The 20,328-nt window shown below is 45.2% G+C and overlaps 1 long non-coding RNA gene across 10 annotated transcripts in view; it reads left to right on the forward strand.

The window, feature by feature from the left end:
• Positions 1–20,328, forward strand: part of LOC140471564 (uncharacterized) — a 56,627-nt gene that overhangs the window by 9,639 nt on the left and 26,660 nt on the right. For 9 of the 10 annotated variants that reach the window (XR_011957097.1, XR_011957092.1, XR_011957098.1 and 6 more), the window contains 2 exons: positions 981–1,085; positions 18,441–18,547. This is a non-coding gene — a long non-coding RNA (uncharacterized lncRNA). The remainder of the gene's footprint in view (positions 1–980; positions 1,086–18,440; positions 18,548–20,328) is intronic. The other variant, XR_011957093.1, reaches the window with a different exon arrangement.

A 20,328-nucleotide genomic window follows, 5' to 3' on the forward strand; every position in this document is an offset into this window, starting at 1 on the left:
GGGAAGATTTGGGGGGCTATGGGCAAAGGGGAAGGGAATTGAGACAGATTTGCAGCATCTCCAGAGGAAGAGGGTACATCCCAAATGTGCTGAATAGCCCCAGCCCCTGTGCTCTGTGATACTGCCCCCATTGACTGTGAATGTTGAAGCTCATCCCAGGGCAGAGAGAGGGAGGATCCCACCACTCACCTCACAATGGGCCCCGAATGATTGATATCAGCGCAGGCCAATAGGGGGCAGAGGGCAGTACTGGAGGACCAGGTTGTACCAGTTTGTCCTCCAACCAATTGGAGTGAATGAGGGCATCCTCAAGGCTGGAGCTAAAGAAAGGCACATATCGCAGAGATCTGAGAAACTGGAGGACATGAGATAGGGAGCGTTCTGTGGCTGGTGAGGAATTATATAAATCAGGAAGAGTTGTGAGGCTGGATGAAGTGACAGTGATCGGGAGAGTTGTGAGGATGGAGGAATTTAGAGTTAGTGAGGATTAGAGTCCTAATGTTATACAGCAAGGAAACAGGCCCTGTGGTCCAACCAGTCCATGCCGACCATAATTCCAAACTGAACTAATTGTACCTGCCTCTGATTGGTCCACATCCATCCAAATATTTCCTAGTTATGTACTTATCTGAATGTCTTTTAAATATTGTAATTGTATTCACAGCTACCACTTCCTCTGGAAGTTCATTTCACATGTATAATTTTTTTAAAAACCCTAATGTCTTTTCTGAAATCTTTCTAATTTCTTCTCAAAATGAATGCAGCACAGTTTTGAATCCCCCCCCCTCCCCCCCCCCCCCAGCAAAACACTTTCTGATTTTGTAAACCTGTAATAAGGTGACCCCTCAACCTCGTGCACGCCAGTGAAAAAAATTCCCAGCCTATCCAGCCTCTCCTTAGAACACAATCCCTCCATTCATGGAAACATCCTGGTAAATCTCTTCTGAACCTGCTCCAATTTAATATCCTTCCTATAACAGCACAACCAGAACTGGACAGAGTATTCCAGAAGAGGCCTCCCCAACGTCCTGTACATCCTCAACATAACGTCCCAACTCCTGGACTCAAAGGTCTGAACAATGAAGGTAAGTGTGCTAAGCACTTTCTTAACCACTCTGTCTGCATGTAACACACACTTCAAAGACCTGAAGCCCTCGGTCGCTTTGTTCCCATATCACTACTCAAGGCTCTACTTTTATTGAGTGTAAGTCCTGCCCTCGTTTGTTTTGTCAGGATGTTATATTTTGCATTTATTCCAATCAAAAAAATGTTTTGAGTATAAAGGCAGTAGGAGTATAATTAAGAGGGGAATCAGGAGGCAAAAAAGGGACGTGAGATAGCTTTGGCGAATAGGGTTAAGGATAATCCAAAGGGCTTTTGTAAATACATGAGGAACAAAAGGCTAACTAGGGAGAAAATAGAGACCCTCAAAGATCAGCAAGGCAGCCATTGTGTGGAGCTGCAGGCGATGGGTGAGATAGGAAACAAGTATTTTGCATTAGTGTTTACTGTGAAGAAGTACATGGGAGATATAGAATGTGGGGAAATAAATGGTGTCATCTTGAAAAATGTCCATATTACAGAGGAGGAGGTGGTGCTGGATCGGTGGCTAAGGAGCTGGTGCAGGGGAAAAGGATTCACGTTTTTTGGATCATTATGATCTCCTCTGGAGTAGAGTTGACCTGCATAAGAAGGATGGATTGTACCTCAATTGGAAGGTGTCTAATATCTAGGCAGGGAGACTTGCTGGTGATACTCGGGAGGCATTAAACCAGTGAGGGAGTGGGTATAAACCCAAGAAGGTAGTGAGAATAGAGGTATGTCTGAGGCTGGTACAGTTCAGAAGTCAAATAGTCAAGGCAGGCAAGGGCAAGGAACAGAATGAAGACGGACTGAGCAGTTGCACTGCATTTACTTCAATAGAAGATGCCTGACAGGGAAAGCAGATGAGCTCAGGGTGTGGTTTTGAACATGGCACTGGGATATTATAGCAATTACAGAGGCATCACTCAGGGATGGATAGGCCTGGCAGCTTAATGTTCCAAGGTATAGATGCTATAGCAAGGATAGGAAGGGGGACAAGAGAGGAGGGGGAGTGGCATTTTTGATTCGAAATAGCATTATGTTTTTGCTTAGGGAGGATATTCCTGGGAGTATGGTCAGTGAAGTTATTTAGGTGGAACTGGGAAATGAGAATGGGATGATCACCTTATTGGGGTTTTCTGCATGGATTTCGTCTGGGCCCTCTGGTTTCCTCCCACAGTCCAAAGATGTGCAGGTTGGGTGGATTATCCAGGCTGAATTGCCCGTAATGTTCAGGGATGTGCAGGCTCTGGGAAATGCAATGTTACAGGGGCAGGTTAAGAGGCTTTCAGGGTCAGTATCAATGTGATGGGCTGAATGACCTGTTTCCACACTGTTGGGATTCTCTGATAATTCTATTTTTAAAATATTTACAGAAAATAATAGACCAGATCGAAAAGTTAAGGTTCTGAATTGGACAAAGGCCAATTTTGATGGCACAAGGCAAGAACTTCCATCTGGCCCCTCAAGCCTGCTCTACCATTCAATAAGATCAGAGCTGATCTTTTCTTGGCCTCAGCTCCACATTCCTGCTCTCTCACCATAACCCTTAATTCCTTTCCTGTTCACAAATCTACATTTTGCCTTAAAAGCATTCAAGTTGATAACGTCAAATGCTGCACTCGGCAGGGAATTCCACAGATGCACAACCCTTTAGCTGAAGAAGCTCCTCCTGAACTCAGTGCTAAATCTGCTCCCCCTTATTTTGAGGTAATGCTCTGTAGTTTGAACCGACCCCAGTGGAAATAGCCTCCCTGCTTCTGTCTTATCTACTCTCTTCATAATTTTATTTTTTCCTATCCAACCTCCCATTCCTCTAAATTACAATGACTATAGAACCAGTTTTCTCAATCTCTCCACATACACCAACCCTCTCAACTCCCAACTCAAACTAGTGAACCTCCTGTGCCAGTGCATCCTTGCTAATGTAAGGGGACCAAACCTGGACACAGTACTCCAGGTGTGGCCTCACCAGCATCCTGTACAGCTGCAACATAACCATACCTCTAGCAATGAAGGACAATATTCCCTTCACTGCCATAATTACCTGCTGCACCTGCAAACCAACTTCCTGAGATTCATGCACAAGGCCACCCAGCTCTCTCTGCACAGCAGAATGCTGCAAGATTTCACCATTTCATCATCCAGTTTTCTGTTCGTACGACCAAAATGGATGACCTCACATTTCCCAACATTGAACTCCATCTGCCAGATCATTCACTTAACCTATCTGTATCCCTGTGCAGACTGACAGTGGCCTCTGCAGACATTGCTCTACCTCATCTTTGTATCAAATGTGAACTCTGACACCGGACACTTGGTCCTCAACTCCAAAACATTTGTGTAAATTGCAAACAGTTGTAGTGCCAACACTAATCCAAACACCCATTTATCCCCATTCTTTATTTTTTGCTGGTTAACCGATCCTGTATCTATGATAATACATTACCAATAATGCTGTGCATCTTTACCTTATTCAGCAGCTTTTTGTGTGGCAACTTATCGGATACCTTCTGGAAATCCAGGTACACCACATCCACCGAGTCCACCTTGTCCAACGCACTCGTCGTATCCTCAAATAATTCCAGTAAATGTGTTCTACATGACCTGTCTTTCCTGAATCCATGCTGTGTCTGCTCAATGAGACAATTTCTACCCAGATATCTCACCACTACTTCCTTGAGAGGTTCAAGCATTTTCTCCACTACAGATATTAAGCTAACGGGTCCTTTTGAAAAGTAGTGGCACCACATTTGCAGCTTCCAGTCTGTCAAAACCATTCCAGAATCCACCAACTTTTAGTGAATTTTCACGAGTCTATTTGTTATTCTCCACCCCCCCCCCCCCCAGCCCCCCCAGCCCCCCCCCCCCCCCCCCATCTCCTTTATTCCCTGGGATGCAATCCATCAGAGCCTGGATACCCATCTACCTTTAGGCTGTTATCTTTCCCAACATTACCTCTTTACTGGGAATGATTGCTTCTGTATCCTCATCTGCCATTGCCTCCATAGGCCTGCGACAATGAGAGTACACTGACAGTATGTTCCTGTTAAGGCCAAGGCTGGTAGGTGTACAGAATGCCGCCTGTTGAAAGAAATTGAGAGCCTGGTCAAGAAAATGAAGCAGGCGTATGGCAGGTAAAGACAGCTATGTTTGTGTGAATCCCTAGAGGAGTATAGGGGCAGTAGGAGTATACTCGAGGTAAACCAGGAGGGCAAAAAGGGGACATGAGATAGCTTTAGGAAATAGGTTTAAGGAGAATCAAAGGTGATTGTACAAATACACTAAGGACAAATGAGTAACCAGGCAGATAATAGGTAACCGCAAATCAAGGCTGTCTGTGGAACCGCAGGAGGTGAGAGAGATTCTGTATGAGCGGAGAGGTTTTACAAACAAAATGTGCACATCGGAAAACACAAATTTGAACATCACAGTCTTGTGTTTTCAGTAAACGGGGAATTGCCTCTGTGTGGTTGCAGGCATGGGTGCGCGCCACCATCTTTATTTGGGGCAAGAATTCACTGGAAACATGCGGAGCCACCAGTTTTTTAGGGGGCAAGGTGCAGCCAGGCGCATGTGCAGCCTTTCTCTGGTACAGAGTCATTGGGCAGGATTTACACAGAGCACATTCAATCTCAGAGAAATGGATGTTTATTTCTGGATTTGTTTCGTCATTCATTTAAATGATTTGGTATCGTAAATGAGTTTGCAGGTCATACAAAATTGGAGGTGTTGTGGATAATCAAGAACGTTACCTCAGATTACAATGAGATATTGGTCAGATGGGGTATAATTTAGATAAATGTGAGGTGCTGCATTTTGGAAAAGCAAATCAGGGCAGGACTTATACACTGAATGACAAGGCCCTGGAGATGTTTGCGGAACAAAGAGACCTTGGACTGAAGGTTTATAGTCCTTGCAAGTCAAGGATAGGATGCTGAAGAAGGTGTTTAGTATATTTTCCTTTATTGATTCGAGCATTGAGTATAGGATGTGGGAGGTCATGTTACTATACAGGACATTCGTTAGGTCACTTTTGGAATATTGTGTGCAATTCTGGCCTACCTCCTATCAGAAGGGTGCTGTGAAACTTGAAAGGTTTCATAAAAGACTTACAAGGATGTTGTTAGGGTTGGAGGATTTGAGCTACAGGGTGAGGCATAAAAGGCTGGGGCTGTTTTCCCTGGAGTGCCATAGGCTGAGCGGTGATGTTATAGAGATTTATACAATCATGAGGGGCATGAATAGAGTAAATGAACAAGGTGTTTTCCCTGGAGTGGTGGTGTCCAGAATTAGAGGGCATTGCTTTAGGGTGAACGGAGAAAATTTCAAAGGGGCCTAAAGGACAACTCTTTCATGCAGTGGGTGGAATGAGCTGCCAGAGGAAGTGATGGAGGCTAGTACAATTAAAACATGTTAAAGGCATCTAACTAGACATATGATATGTTTAGGAAGCGTTTACAGGGATATAGGCCAAGTGCTGGCAAATGGGAATAGACTAGGTTCGGATACCTGTTTGGCAAGGATGAGTTAGACCGAAGGGTCTGTGTCGGTGCTATACATCTCTATGACTGTGGGATCGTAACAGCTTATACTGCTCTGCTTCATCTCTGGGTTCCCTCATGACCACTTTGTCAATATCTAGCTTCCTCAATCTTGAACAATGGGTGTATTTTTGGTCTGTTTGGTTTTTTACTATTATTGTTACAGACATTTTTGTAAGTTAATTTTTCACTGCCGCCCAGCCCCTGACCATGTGCTGCTTATCAATATTTTCCGGAAAATCTTTAATGGTCGAGAATTCCTTTTTCCAATAAGCAAGTGTATCTTCCTTCCATTTCTGACTATCTCATTCTGCACCATTTTCATTCCCTGTAATCCATTTTGCACTCCTTGAAACATCAACTGTGTTTCTCCTTCCACAGATACTAGTGATTAATGCCAAAGCCCTGTTGCTTGTGGAGAGGGTGATGTTTGACTTTCTTGTACAGCTGCAGTTTGTGTGGTGAAGGTGCTCCCACAATGTGGTTGGTTAAGAGACATTACAGAATATTCATTCAGCAACAGTAAAGATCTGAAGGTAATGTCCAAATCAACAACAGTTCATATTTTTATTGTCATGCTTATAATTCCACAAAAATATTATTTCGAATTTTAAACATCAGGCCAGAGATGGTGATATTAGGTCAGGTGACCAAAAGCGTTGTCAAATAAGCAGGTTTTGAGAAATGTCTTAAAGGAGGAAAGCAGACCTGAGAGGTTTTGGCTGTGAATTTCAGAACGTGTTGCTTTGGCAACTGTGAAAGCAGCCACACTGGTGAAGTAATGAATTAACAGATCATTGGGAGTCTCGAACAGAATGGGTTGTCGAGGTCTCAAAGGGTGTGTGACGCAGTGAGCTAGGGATGATCACAACCAGGAATTAAATCAAGGGTGAGAATTTTAAATTGAGGGATGTGGGCCGGATGCTGGCAGGTGGGACTAGATTGGGTTGGAATATCTGGTCGGCATGGACGGGTTGGATTGAAGGGTCTGTTTCCAAGCTATACATCGCTGTAGCTCTATGTTCTTGATTATGAATAGCAGCCTTTTGATGGATCAACAAGTTCTGGTACAAGGGAGTACTTGGGCAATAGAGATTTAGTTTTTCTTGAGATTACAGGGAGGTTGAATGTGGGAAGCTGGCCAGGAGTATGTTTGGATAATGAAGTCTGGAGATATGACAAGATGGATGAGAGTATATGAGCTGAGACAAGGGTGGAATCAGCTTAGTGGCCTTAGAGTGGGACTGGGCTGTCACCCTCACCTCGCCTCTGGGATTCAGCTGGTTGTCAGGTTGTGAATCAGGGCGGTAACACAATCAGGAGCTGGGTGGCCCTGGTGGAGCCTAAAATGAGTGTCACTCAGCTGGCTGTTGCTGAGCAGCTGCTGCTTGATAGCCCTGTTGATAACATTTTCCATCACTTTACTGCTGGTCGAGTGTGGACTGATAGATGGAAATTGGCTGGGTTGTATTGCCCTGTGTTTTTGTGTTGAACATCCCTGGGCAATGTTCCACATTGTTGGTCGATGCCAGTGCTGGAGCGGTACTTGGCTTGGTGGGTGGCAAGTTCAGGAGCACAAACCATCAGTGTTATTGCCAGAATATTTGCAGGGCCCATAGCCTTTGCACGACTTAACCATTTCTTGATGTTATTCAAACTCAACCGAACTGGCTTAAACTCACATCTGTGATGTTAGAAACCACTGGAGAAGGCTGAGATGGATCATCCCACTTTGCACTTCTGGATGCAGATTGCTGCAAATGCTGTTGTCTTATCTGGTGCATGGGTGTGTGAGGCCCCTCCATCAGTCAGGGTGGGGATATCTGTGATGCTTCCTTCAGTGAGTTGTTTAATTGTCCATCACCGTTCACAACTGGGTGTAGCAGAACTGCAGAGCTCCGATCGGTTCCACTGGATGTAGGATCACTTAGCTCTGTTGCTTGCTGCTGATGCTGTTTGAAATGCAGATGGTCCTGTTTGGTAGATTCACCAGGTTGGCACTTCATTTTTAAGTCTGCCTGGTGCTGCTCATGGCATTCCCTCCTTTCCTGTCCATTGTGATGGGTGAGAGCGGGATTTGCAAACCCATGAGATTACAGATTGTGCTGGAGTACAGTTCTGCTGCTGTTGATGTCCCACAGTGCCTCAGAGATACCGAGTTTGAGATCCTACATCTCTTCAGAGTCTGTCCCATTTAGAACGGTGATAGTGCCACTCAACGCGATGGAGGTTTTTCTCAACCTTAAGCTAAGACTTGTGTTTCCAAAAGGAATGTGTGATGGTCGCTAGTACTGATACTGTCATGGACAGATGGATCTGCAGCTGGTCAATTCATAACAATGAGATCACTCTTGTTTTTCCCTCTTGTTGGTTCCCTCACCACCCGCTGTAGACTCAGTTGAGCAGCTATACCCTTTAGGACCTGACCACCTCAGTCAGTAATTCTGTTGCAGAGCTCGTCTCGATAGTGGACATTGAAATCCTGTACCCAGAGTACGTTTGACACCATTTTACTTCCTCAGTGCTTCCTTCAAATGTTGTTCAACATGAAGAAGAACTGATCCATCAGCCAAGGAAGGACAGTATGTGGTAATCAGCAGGAGCCATGAGATTTCCTGGTGTCCGGAGTCCATGCTGAGTACTCCAAGGGCAAATCCTCCCTGTCTTGTGCCATGACCTCTGCCTGGTCTGTCCTGCTGGTGGGGCAGGACATATCCAGAGATTTCAGGAGAAAGTGAAGACTGCAGATGCTGGAGGTCAGAGTCAAGAGTCTGGTGCTGGAAAAGCACAGCAGGTCAGGCTGATAACTGGCTTAGGCTCGAAACATCGATTCTCCTTCTCCTCGGATGCTGCCTGACCTGTTGTGTTTTTCCATCACTACAATCTCAATCTCTTGGGATGGTGATGGTGGTGTCTGGTCATTGTCTGTAAGGGTTGATTTCATGAGTATGAGTATGTCGGGCTGTTCCTTGATTGGTCTGTGAGACTGCTCGGCACAATTTGGCACCAAACTCCAGATGTTAGTCTGGAGGACATTGCACCATTGAGAGGGCTGATTCTGTGGTTGTATTTTCTAGTGCCTTCTTAGATGACGAGTGGTCCATCCAGTTTCATTCCTTTGTTAAGACTTTGCAGTGATTAATACAGTGAGTAGCTGGCTGGGCCACTGTCAGGTTGGGAGGGTTTTTTCTGCCATTGACAATGTTTCCATGGAGATCAGGAGATTCCTAATTCCAGTTATTTTTTCTTGAATTCAGATTCCACCATCTGCCAAGATGGGATTCGAACCAGGACTTCAGTCGTTTGTTTTAATATTTTGGATAAAATTTAAATACATTAGGTTTGTTCACTCACTTTAAATATCACTTACCCAGGTTTGGTTTCTTTGTGAAACACTGTCCATCATCCTGTCTCCTCCATCCTTCTCTCCAACAACAAGAGTTTGGAGCACATGGAGGTTCTCTGTCACTAAGACTGATAATCCGATCTGCTGCTTCCCGCCCCCCCCCCCCCTCACCCCTCACCCCTCACGTGGTGTTCCTGGTTTTTGTCCAAACCTATATTTTTCTCCAATCTCATCTCCTGTCAAGCCTTATCAGAGCTCCTCTTGACCCTTTACCCTAATCTCACTAAACCATAGACTTTCCAACTCTCTTTTCTCCTCCACCTCATCAGTCCCCTTCACCTATTCACAGACATTGTTCCTTGTTCTGTCTTTTTTGGTTATGGTCCTTCTCTCCCATTCTGTGAAAAACTGATATTTGACCTCACGTTTGTTGGAAAATCCTGCTCCATCTCCACACTCCCTTTCCTTTCTGAATTCCATGCATTTGGTGTCCCTCATGGATCTATCCTTGGCCCCTCCTGTATCTTGCCTACATACTGTCAGGAGGTGATATTGTGCAAAAGCACCATGTTGGGTTTAACATGTACACTGATGTTGCCCAACTCTCCCTCCCCATCATCCCTCTCCATTACTCCACTGTTACTCAGTTATCAAATTACTTACCACATTCCCACTACTTGATTAGGTGCAATTTCCTCCAATGAAACATTGTCACAGTTAAACCCATTGCCTTACAAATTCCTTTTCCTAACTGCTGAACCTCTCCCTCTCACTGGGAATTATGCAGCAGAACTAGACTCTTCACAATGTTGCTGTTATATCTGACGCGAAGCTGACCTTCTTATTAGACATCTACACAATCCCAAACACCAGGAATTCCAATCTCTAAACCGTTGCTTATCTCCTCTTCACCCTAGCTCCATTGCTACTAAAAACCCTTACCCATGTCTGTGTTACCTTTAAACTTGACGAATCCAAAGCAGAACCCTTGATTCTGTGACTGGCTCAGAATCTGGTTTCAGACTCCCCTTTCAGTATTTACCCTCAGACACATCAGTATTTATTCTGTCAAACCCCTTAAGAATCTGGTGGTGCGGTCTGATTGTTGCTGGTGGAAATGGCAGAGGATGATGTGTTGTATCTGGGTGGAAGGTAAGGACTTGGGGGGGTGGGGGGTGTTCTATCCTTGTTGCAATTGGAGGTGTGGGTTTCAAAGGCAGAGGTGCAGGAAGTGGAGGAGATATAGTGGATGGTATTGACCACATGGGAGGGGAAATTGCACTCCTTGAAATATGGGGCCATTTGGTATGTTCTGGCCTCACTGGAACACTGCAGTAAGCATGAGACAGAGATGTTGGCCAGGGAACAGGCTCGTGTGTTAAAGTGGCAGGCAGCTGGAAGCTCGGGGTCTGTTTTTGCAGCAGAACGTAGATCATCAGTCGCCATTTCCGCCACCTCCACTGAGATGCTGCCAGACACAGGTTCCTGTCCCCTCCATTAACAGCTATGCACCCCCTCCCCCCAAGCCAGATGGTAATCCACTCCTTTGTCTTTCCAAATGTTCGAGTCTCTCTTTGGGTTCTGTCCCTGCCTATTATTTACTCTTTAACCCCTATGATCTGCAGGTTAGTTGAATTGGCCAAGCTAAATTTCTCATAATGCTCAGGGATGTATAGGTTAGTTGCATTAGTCAGGAGAAATGTAGAGTAATAGGGTAGGTGAATGGGTCTGGGTGGGATACCCTTCGGAGGGATGCTGTGGACCTTTTGGGCCAAATGGCCTGTTTCCACAGCGTCAGAATTCTAATTTTCCCAGCTCCATCGGTTCTGAGGAAGGGCCACTGGACAGATTTTTGTTCCCAGATGCTGCCAGACCTGCTGAGCTTTCCCAGCACCTTCTTCTTGTTGTTCCTGATTGACACCATCCATACACCTTCTGGATTTGATTCAGACAGGGGGAGGATCCCACCACTGACCTCACAATGGGGTCCAGCTGATTGATGGCAGCTTCCGACCAATAGGAAAAGGTGGTGGGACTGGTGGACCAAGTGCAACTAGTTGGTCATCCAAACAATGGGAGTGAATGAGGGGCGTGGCCAGTGGGATGACACGTCACCAGTAACTCTGCTGATGCAGCGCCACGTGACACGGCCGTCGGTGAATGTGGGAGACACAAACAGGGAAGGGGAGAGTGGCCTTGGAGACGGAGATAATGAGTCACTTTCGACTGGAAAGTTTTAATTACACTCTGTGCGGTTTGAAAGTCTGAACTAGAAACTCTTAATCCCCCGTTTGCAGCAGATGGGAAAGTGGCTGCGGCCCTCAGGCTGTGAAAGGTCCTGGGATATGGCCGCCATCTTTATTGGGGGTAAGGTATAGTGAGGCGCATGTGCATGTCCCCTTCCTAGGGTGGTGGGGGGGGCGTGCAACTTGAAAAGAGGCATTTACACATCAAGCACATACCAAGAAAAAAGTGTGTCTTTATATTCTTCCTGTACTGACTGAGTTTTGTTTTGTGAATTCATTTCATAGGATATTAAATGAGAATAATTGGGGCTGGGATCTCAAAAGCAAGTTTTTACAGTCAATGGGGTCATCAGGATCTGAATGTTATTGGCATTTAACTGTGGAAGGAGAAAGGTTTCTCTGCTCTGTTTGTGGGAAGATATCTCCAATATTTTTGTTAAGAAGAAAGATGTACAAATTCATGATTGGGTCACCCTTTGGGTATCTGCTGTGTTCTGGGCCCTACAGCTGAGGAAGGAGATATAAGCCTGAGAGGGAGCACAGATTTATCCAAATTACACCTCGTCTCTTTGTAAGAACTCTCAGATTTAGACCCAATCACCCACTTCATGATGTTAACCTGTAAACTTCATATTTTTAATTACCTGTAAACTTCCCATTAAAAATCCTTTTGGACTAAAATTCCATTACCTTTTCAGGTGGAATGTTCCAGCTTCTGACAACTGTCTGTTCATTCAGAAACTGCTGAGGTCCATGTTGACTCTGGGATTACAAAGGGCTGAGCTGAAAGATGAGGTGCTGTCCCTGAGCTCCCATTGAGATGCATTGGAACAGTACAGGAGGCTGAGGGCAGTGTAGGTGTGAGCAGACAATGAAAATGACAGGGCTGCACTGTGAGGGCTGCTTGGCTCAATGAGAGTGTTCTGGAGTTGGGTGTAAACAGAGCGAGGGGAGACAGGGAGAAGGTGAAGCTGAAACTCAGTTTTAGTTCAGGCCTTTCAGAAATTCACAGTCCCAATGGGAACAGCCAGTTTTTAAGTGATACCTGCGGAGTATTTTTTTAACAGTTTTTAAAGTATTTTTTTCCTGAGGGCAGTTGAGAGTTAACCACATTGCTGTGGGTCTGGAGTCAGATGTAGGCCAGACCAGGTGAGAATGACCGTTTCCTTCCCTACAGGACATTAGTGAACCAGATGGGTTACTAACAATCAACAATAGTTTCATGGTCATCATTCGCCTTTTCATTCTAGATTGTATTGAATTCCGATGCTGCCATCAGCCATGTTGGGATTCTATCCCTAATCCTCGGAACACTGTACATATCACTCATCTGGCAGGAATACCATTAAGCCATTGCCTCCCTTTTTAGCAATGTTTAAAATAAAGTTCCATCATTCTACGTGTACAATGTGAGATAAAATACTGCAACGTCCATGTGTCAGCCTCTCCAAAAGGTCAATCAACAGAAATTTGTTTGAGGGCGAAATATTTCACTTATTTTTCGGGGGGGGGGGTGGGTTATTAAACAAAAATGAATCCAAATAAAAACCTTAAGCCACGGCCATGTAATTTCTGAAGCCGGAGGGAGATTACAGAGACAGGGAGGGTGGTGAGGCTGGAGGGGGATTACAGAGACAGGGAGGGTTGTGGGGCCAGAGGGGGATTGTTGTCCAAACATCACTGTGGTGTACATGGACTGCAGCATTTCAGGGAGGCGGTTAACCACCACTTTCTCCAAGACAAGTAAAGGTGGCCAATAAATACTGGTCTGGGCAGCAAGGGCAACCCCCAGTGAATAAAACCAAGCAGTGACCTCTCTGAGCTGACTTGTTGTGAAGTTAAAAACCTCTCTGGAAATGGAGTGGGCAGAGAAGAGAAACAGTGACATTTCACAGCTGCCCTCAGAGAGACCTCACCCTTGGAAGTACTCAGAGCCGGGGATCAGCTCAGTGAGTTTCAGTCTCTTCAAATATCAATCTTAGTCGGTTTTATTTTATTAAATCTACAATCGTGAGTCAGGTGACTATTTCTTTTTAATGTCTTAGGGTCTCTTGATTAAATGTTTAAGATATAAAACGTAAGCATTAAGTTATTCTCGGGCAGTATTTTTCGAGCAGTAAGACTGTGCCTTTGTCTTGGTCTGTCGATTGTTAAGGCGGAGAGATGGCCTGTTGTAGAGTGGCGTGCTGTTCCTGTCAGATGAGGGAGATTAGGGAGAGTTTCAATGATCCTGATAATTGTCTGCAGGAAGTGTGATTGCAAATCCTATTGGAACGTATGGATTGGTGGAGGAGTGATTAAAGGCAGTGAAGAATTGACAGGAGCCGGGGGTGGGGTGGGCGGTGTGATAGGTGGCAGTCTCAGGAATGCAGGATACTGCAGATACAGTCAGGTAGATGGGTTACCTCCAGGAAAGCTAGGAGGGGTAGGTTGGTACTGCAGGAGTCTCCTGTGGCTATCCCCATCTCAGACAAGTATACGGTTTTGGAAAATGTAGGTGGTAATACACTTTCAGGGGAATGTAGCACTGACAGCCAAGTTACTGGTACTGAGACTGGCTTCTAACGTAATGTGAAGTATATCCAGTTCCACACGATCGATGGTGAGAGGGGACTCTCTAGTCAGGGGCACAGTCTGCCGTTTCTGCAGCTGACAGTGAGACATCAGAATGGGGTGGTGCCGCCCTGGTGCCAGTGTCAAGGATGTCTCTGAGGGAGCAGAATATTCTCAAAAGGGAAAATAACCAGTGGGAGGTCATTGTACATTGGTACCAATGGCGTAGGAAGGTGAAAGCATGGGGTCCTGACGAGCAGGGAGATTTGCTAGTGCCACTCGGGAGGCATTAAACCAGTGAGGGAGTCGGGGTAATCCTAAAGGGATAGTGAGAAAAGAGGTGAGTCTGAGGCTGGTACTGTTCACAGGTCAGACTGTCAAGGCAGGCAAGAGCAATACACAGAATGAGGTGCGATGGACCAGTTACACTGCATTTATTTCAGTGCAAGAGACCTGACAGGTCAGGCAGATGGGCTCAGGGTATGGTTTTGAACAAGGCTGTCTATGGAACCACAGGGGGTGCAAAAGATATGCAAATATTTCACGTCATTTTTATTGGTGAAGTATATGAAGCTCGAGAGTTTGGAGAAATAAACACTGGTAACTTGAAAAGTGTCCATGTTACAGAGGTGGTGGTACTGGATGTCTTAAATCGCATCAAGGTGGATAAAGCCCTGGAACCTGATCAGGTGTATCCTGGAACTTTCTGGAAATCTAGGGAAGTGATTGTTGGGCCTCTCCTGAGGTATTTGTATCATTGATAGCGACAGGTGAGGTGCCATTATTTTTAAAAACGTGGTAAGGAGATGCCATGGAACAAGAGAACAGTGAGCCTGAAGTCAGTGGCAGGCAAGTTGTTGGAAGGGATTCTGAGGGACAGGATATCCATGTGTTTGGAAAGGTAAGGAATGATCAGGGAGAGTCAATGTGGCTTTGTACATGCACAATTGGGTCTCACTAACTTGAGTGAGTGTTTTGAAGTGACAAAGAAAATTGATTAAGCCAGGTAGTGAATGTTGTTTATATGAACATTCAACAAGGTTCCACAAAGCAGACTGGTTCGCAGGGTTAGATAACATGGAATGCAGGGAGAGCAAGCCATTACAAAACTGCCTGGAAGGTAGGAGACAGAGGATGATGATGGAGGGTTGCTTTGCGGACTGGAGGCCTGTGAGCAGCAATGTGCTGCAAGGATGGATATTGGGCCCTTAAATAAATGACTTGAATGTGAATATATGAGGTATGGTTAGTAGGTTTACAGAAGACACCAAAATTGGATGTGTAGAATAAAGAAGGTTAGTTCAGAATACAACAGGATCTTGATCAGATGAGCCATTGGAGCAAGGAATGGCAGACGGAGTTCAATTTAGATAAATGTGAGCTGTTGTATTTTGGAAAGGCAAATCAGGGCAGGACTTATACACTTAATGGTAAAGTCCTGGGGAACATTGCTGAACAAAGAGATCTTTGAGTGCAGATTCCTAGTTCCTTGAACGTAGAGTCACAGGTAGGTAAGGGAGTGAATGCAGCATTTGGTATGCTCCCCGTTATTGGTCAATGCATTGAATGCAGCTGTTGTAACGTCATATTGTGGCTGGACAGGGCACTGATTGAGGCCCTTCTGGAATTCTGTTTTCAGTTCCAATCTCTCTGTTCTCGGAATAACGTTGAGAAACTTGATAGGGTTCAGAAAACATTTGCAAGGATTTTGCCAGGGTTGGACGGTTTGAGCTTATTGGGCAAGGCTGAATAGGCTGTCTATTTTCCCTGGAGAGTTGGAGTCTGAGCGGTGATCTTATAAAATCATGAAGGGCATGGATAAGGTGAGCAGTCAGGGACTTTTTCCCAAGTTCGGTGGGTCCAGAACTAGAGGGTAGAGGCTTAAGGTGAGAGGGAAAAGATTTAAAAGGGATCTAAGGGGCATCTTATTCATGTTGAGGGCATTGCAAGTATGGAGTGAACTGCCAGAGGAAGGGGTGGAGTCTAGTACAGCAGCATTTAAAAGGCATTTGATTGGGTACATGAAGAGGAACGATTTAGAGGGATAAGGGTGAACCGCTGGCAAATGGGACTCCATAATGCTCTCCGTTATTGGTCAATGCATTGAATACAGAAGCTGGGATGTCATATTGTGGCTGGACAGGACATTGGTTAAGCCACTTCTGGAATTCTGTTTTCAGTTTGAATTTTCCTGTTCTGGGAAGGATGTTGTGAAACTTGAAAAGGTTTGGACAAGATTTACAAAAACGTTGCCAAGATTGGAGGATTTGGCCGACAGGGAGAGGCTGAATAGGCTGGGGCTATTTTCTCTGGAGAGTCAAAGACTGAGAGGTGACTTCATGGAGATATATAAAATCACAAGGGGCGTGGGTAAGGTGAGCAGCGGGGGTCCTATTTCCTCAGGTTAGGTGGGTCCAAAACTAGAGCACCTGGGTTTAAATTGAGAGGGGAAACATTTAAAAGGGATCTAAAAGGCAACGTTTTCAAGCTGAGTGTGGTGTGTGTATGGGAGGGGTTACCAGATGAAGTCGTGAAGGCTGAAAAATCACAACATTTAAAAGGCTTCCAATTGGGTCCATGAATAGGAAGGGTTTTGATGGATACAGGCCAATAGCTGGTAAATGGGAATCCATTCGTTTAGGATTCCTCGTTGGCATGGACGAATTGGACCGAAGGTCTGTTTCTTTGATCCTAATAAATTAAGATGCATTCCTCTATTTTGTGGCGAGCTAGCTGAAACAAACATAAATATCCTTGGAGCTGAGAAGGTGAAGCAGTGATTTCGACCTGGTGCAGATTTGGTTCCAAGGTCTTGAATTTGCAGAGAGAGAGAGGAATTGTTAGCACTGTCACAATTTTTAGTAACTACTTTCAAGTAATTGGCAAATAATACAAGGTGAAAATGTGAATACTATTTTCCTCAGTAAGTTCTGAGCATCTGGAACAGTCTGAACGACACAGATTCAGCAGGTATTCTGAAACAGACTTGGAATTTTACTTTTTAAGGTAAGATTTGGGGGGCCGTGGGCACATGGGAGGGGACTTGGGACCGACTTGCAGCATCTCCAGAGGGAGAGAATACAGCCCCAATGGGCTGAATAGCCCCCAGCCCCTGTGCTCTGTGATACAGCCCCATTCACTGTGAATGATGGAGCTCATCCCAGGGCAGAGACAGGGAGGAACCAACCACTCTCAATCGGCGCCAGCTTAATTAACGACAGCTCCAGACCAATAGGAGAGGTTGTGTGGTCCTGCAGCCAATGGGAGTGAATGAGGGGTGTGGCCAGCAAGACGACACCTGTCCATGAGCTGTGCAGGTGCAGTGTCACTGTTTGGGGTTGGGAGAGACAGCAGAGACTGGGACAGAGGCTGTGGGACCATAATTACAAGCTCCCGGGAAATTAAAACCAAAAGAACTGCAGAAGATGTAAATCAGAAACAACAACCAGGAGGTTCTGGAAAAGCTCAGCAGGTCTGGCAGCATCTGTGATGAGAAATCAGATAAAGTTTCAGACCCAGTGTCCCTTCCTCAGGACAGATATTACTGAGAAAACAAGTCAGTTTTAGTGCAGAAGTTAGTGTGGGGGGAGGATAAAAGGAGTAAACGATAGGTGGGGATAGAGTGAGAAGAACGGTTGGGTAAAGGAGTGGATAACAATCTGTCTGGGGGAGGATGATTAGCTGTTAATGGAGACTGTTAGTGGCTAACTATAGGTAGTGTGTAATGGCAGACTGTGAGAACTGGTGTGTGGGGTAGGGGGCTACGACATGAGGTTGTTAACTTATGGTTAGCATCAATGAAGTAAACACAATGACTGCAGATGCTGGAAAGCAAATAGTGGATTAGTGGTGCTGGAAGAGCACAGCAGTTCAGGCAGCATCCAATGAGCAGCGAAATCGACGTTCGCTGCTCGTTGGATGCTGCCTGTTCTGCTGTGCTCTTCCAGCACCACTAATCCAACTTATGGTTAGCCACTAGCTGTCTCCATTGTGAGCTGTTCCCCACCTATATCACTCCACGATTGAAGCTGCCGAGGACACGAACCTTTGGAATATCCTCCCTAACTCCCTCTCTCCGCCTTAAAGATGTATCTAAAAATCGTTCTCTTTAATCAACGTTTCCATCATTCGTGAAGCATTTGAGGAGATTTGTCAATGTGAAAGGCTCCATACAATGCAGGTAGTTGTTGTTATTGTCTGACATCAGGAGAAACAGGGATGAGCCCTCTCTCTCTCATACCTGATGAACAGCAGTAAAAGCAGGAAGCACTGAGCATGCTCCAGCCCACAGTGGGCTTCGGATTATTGATATCAGCGCAGGACCAATAAGAGTGGGGGAACTGTGGCTAGAGGTGCTCGTTGGTCCTTCAACCAATCAGAATGAATGAGGGGCGGGGCAATACTCAACCACGTGATAAACTTCACTGACAGCACAGTGTTGTTGTGACCAAGGCATTGGAAATGTGTGAAGGTGCAGGGCAGGGGAAAGGAAAGGCACATTGACCAGGAAGAGGAGGAAATTTTCATGGTATGGGATGAGAGGTTTTACAGAACTTGGTGCACGTAGTAAAACACAAATTTAAAAATCCCAAATTCTGCACCATTTTCCCTCCCGATAATGCATTTTGCACTCCCTGAAATATCAACTATGTGTTTCTCCGTCCACAGATACCAGTGATTAATGCTAAAGCCCGATTGCCTGTGGAGAAGGTGATGTTTGACTTCCTTGTACAGCTACAGTTCGTGTGGTGAAGGTGCTCCTACAATGTGTTTGGGTAAGAGCTGTTATAGATTATTCACTCAGCGACAGTGAAGAATTGACAAAATGTGTGCAAATCAACAACAGTTGTTTTTTTTTATCATGTTTATAATTCCACAGACATATGATTGAGAACTTGTGACATAAGGCCACAGCTGGAGATATTAGGTCAGGTGATCAAAAGAATTGCCAAATAAGCAGGTTTTCAGGAATACCTTAAAGGAGGAAAGCAGGTCTGAGGGGGTTAGGGTGGGAATTCCATACCGTGTTGCCTTGGCAACGGTAGAAACAGCTAGACAGGTGAAGCATTGATTAAACATATCGTTGGGAGTCTGAAAGAAAATGAGTTGTCGAGGTCTCACAGATTGTGTGGTTCAGGGAGACAGGGATGTTCACAGCCAGGAATTACATCAAGGGTGAGAATTTTAAATTGTTGCTTGTTAATAGGAGCCTTTTGATGAATCAACAAGTTTTGGTACAAGTGAGCGCTTGGGCAGTAGGGTTTTAGATACTCTTGAGATTACATGGAACTTGAATGTGGGAGGCTGGCCAGGAGTGTGTTTGGATAATGAAGTCTGGAGATAACACAGGGATGGACGAGTATTTCAGTAAATGGGCTGAGACTAGGGTGGAGTTGGGTGATGTCACTAATGTAGGAATAGTGCTTTTGGAGTTGGGCTGCTCCTCCTCCTCATCACCCCCCCTCCCCAATTCACAGATATTGTTCCTTGTTCTATCTGTCTGTCTTTTCGGGTTATGTCCTTCTCTCCCATTCTGCTACAAACTAATATTTGACCCCACCGTTGTTGCAAAAACCTACTCCATCCTGACTCTCCCTTTCCTTTCTGAATTCCCTGTATTTGGTGTCCCTTAAGGATCTCTCCTCGGTCCCTCCTGTTTCTCACCTACATACTGCCAGGAGGTGACATCGTCCAAAAGCACCGTGTTAGGTTTCACATGTACACTGACAATGCCCAGCTATCCCTCCCCATCATCCCTCTTCATTACTCAGTTATCAATCTGCTCATCATGCTCCCACTACGCGATTGGCTGCAATTTCCTGCAACGGAACATTGCAATGGTTAAACCCATTGCCTTCAGTTGCTATTACAAATCACTTTCCCTTACTGCTGAGCCCCTCACTCTCCCTGGGAACTGTCTGAGGCAGAACCACACTCTTGACAATATTGCTCTCATATCTGACCCCAAGGTGACCTTCTGATCAGACATCTACACAATCACAAACACCAGGAATTACAATCTCTTAAAATGTTGCTTCTCTCCACCTCACCCCAGCTCCATTGCTTATGAAACCCCTGACCTGTGTCGGTGTTGCCTTAAACTTGACGAATCCAAAACAGAATCCGTGATTCTGTGACTGACCCAGAATCTGGTTCCAGACTCCCTCATGATGAGAAACATCCTCTCAGTATTTACCCTGTCAAACTCCTTAAGAATCCTACATGTTACAATGAGATCCCCTCTCATTCTTCCCAAATCCAGTGAGTAAAGTCCCAACGTCTTCAGCCTTTTCTTAAAAAATAATCCCTGCAAACCAGGGTTCATCCCAGTCAATCTTCTGTGAAATGCCTCTGATGAAATGATGTATTTCCTTAAATAAAGGGACCAAACCTTCTGTCATTACTCCAGATGTGGTCTGACTCGCACTTTATAAAGTTCCTCTCAGGTATATACTCCAAACAACTCCCTTTAAACTTGCACAGATGTTGTTGGAAATGCGCAGAAGATCATGCAGCATCTGTGAAGAAAAATCAGTTAAAGTTTCGGGTCTGGTCA

This window comes from Chiloscyllium punctatum, unplaced genomic scaffold (genome assembly GCF_047496795.1).
Source record: "Chiloscyllium punctatum isolate Juve2018m unplaced genomic scaffold, sChiPun1.3 scaffold_121, whole genome shotgun sequence".
Lineage (NCBI taxonomy): Eukaryota > Metazoa > Chordata > Chondrichthyes > Orectolobiformes > Hemiscylliidae > Chiloscyllium > Chiloscyllium punctatum.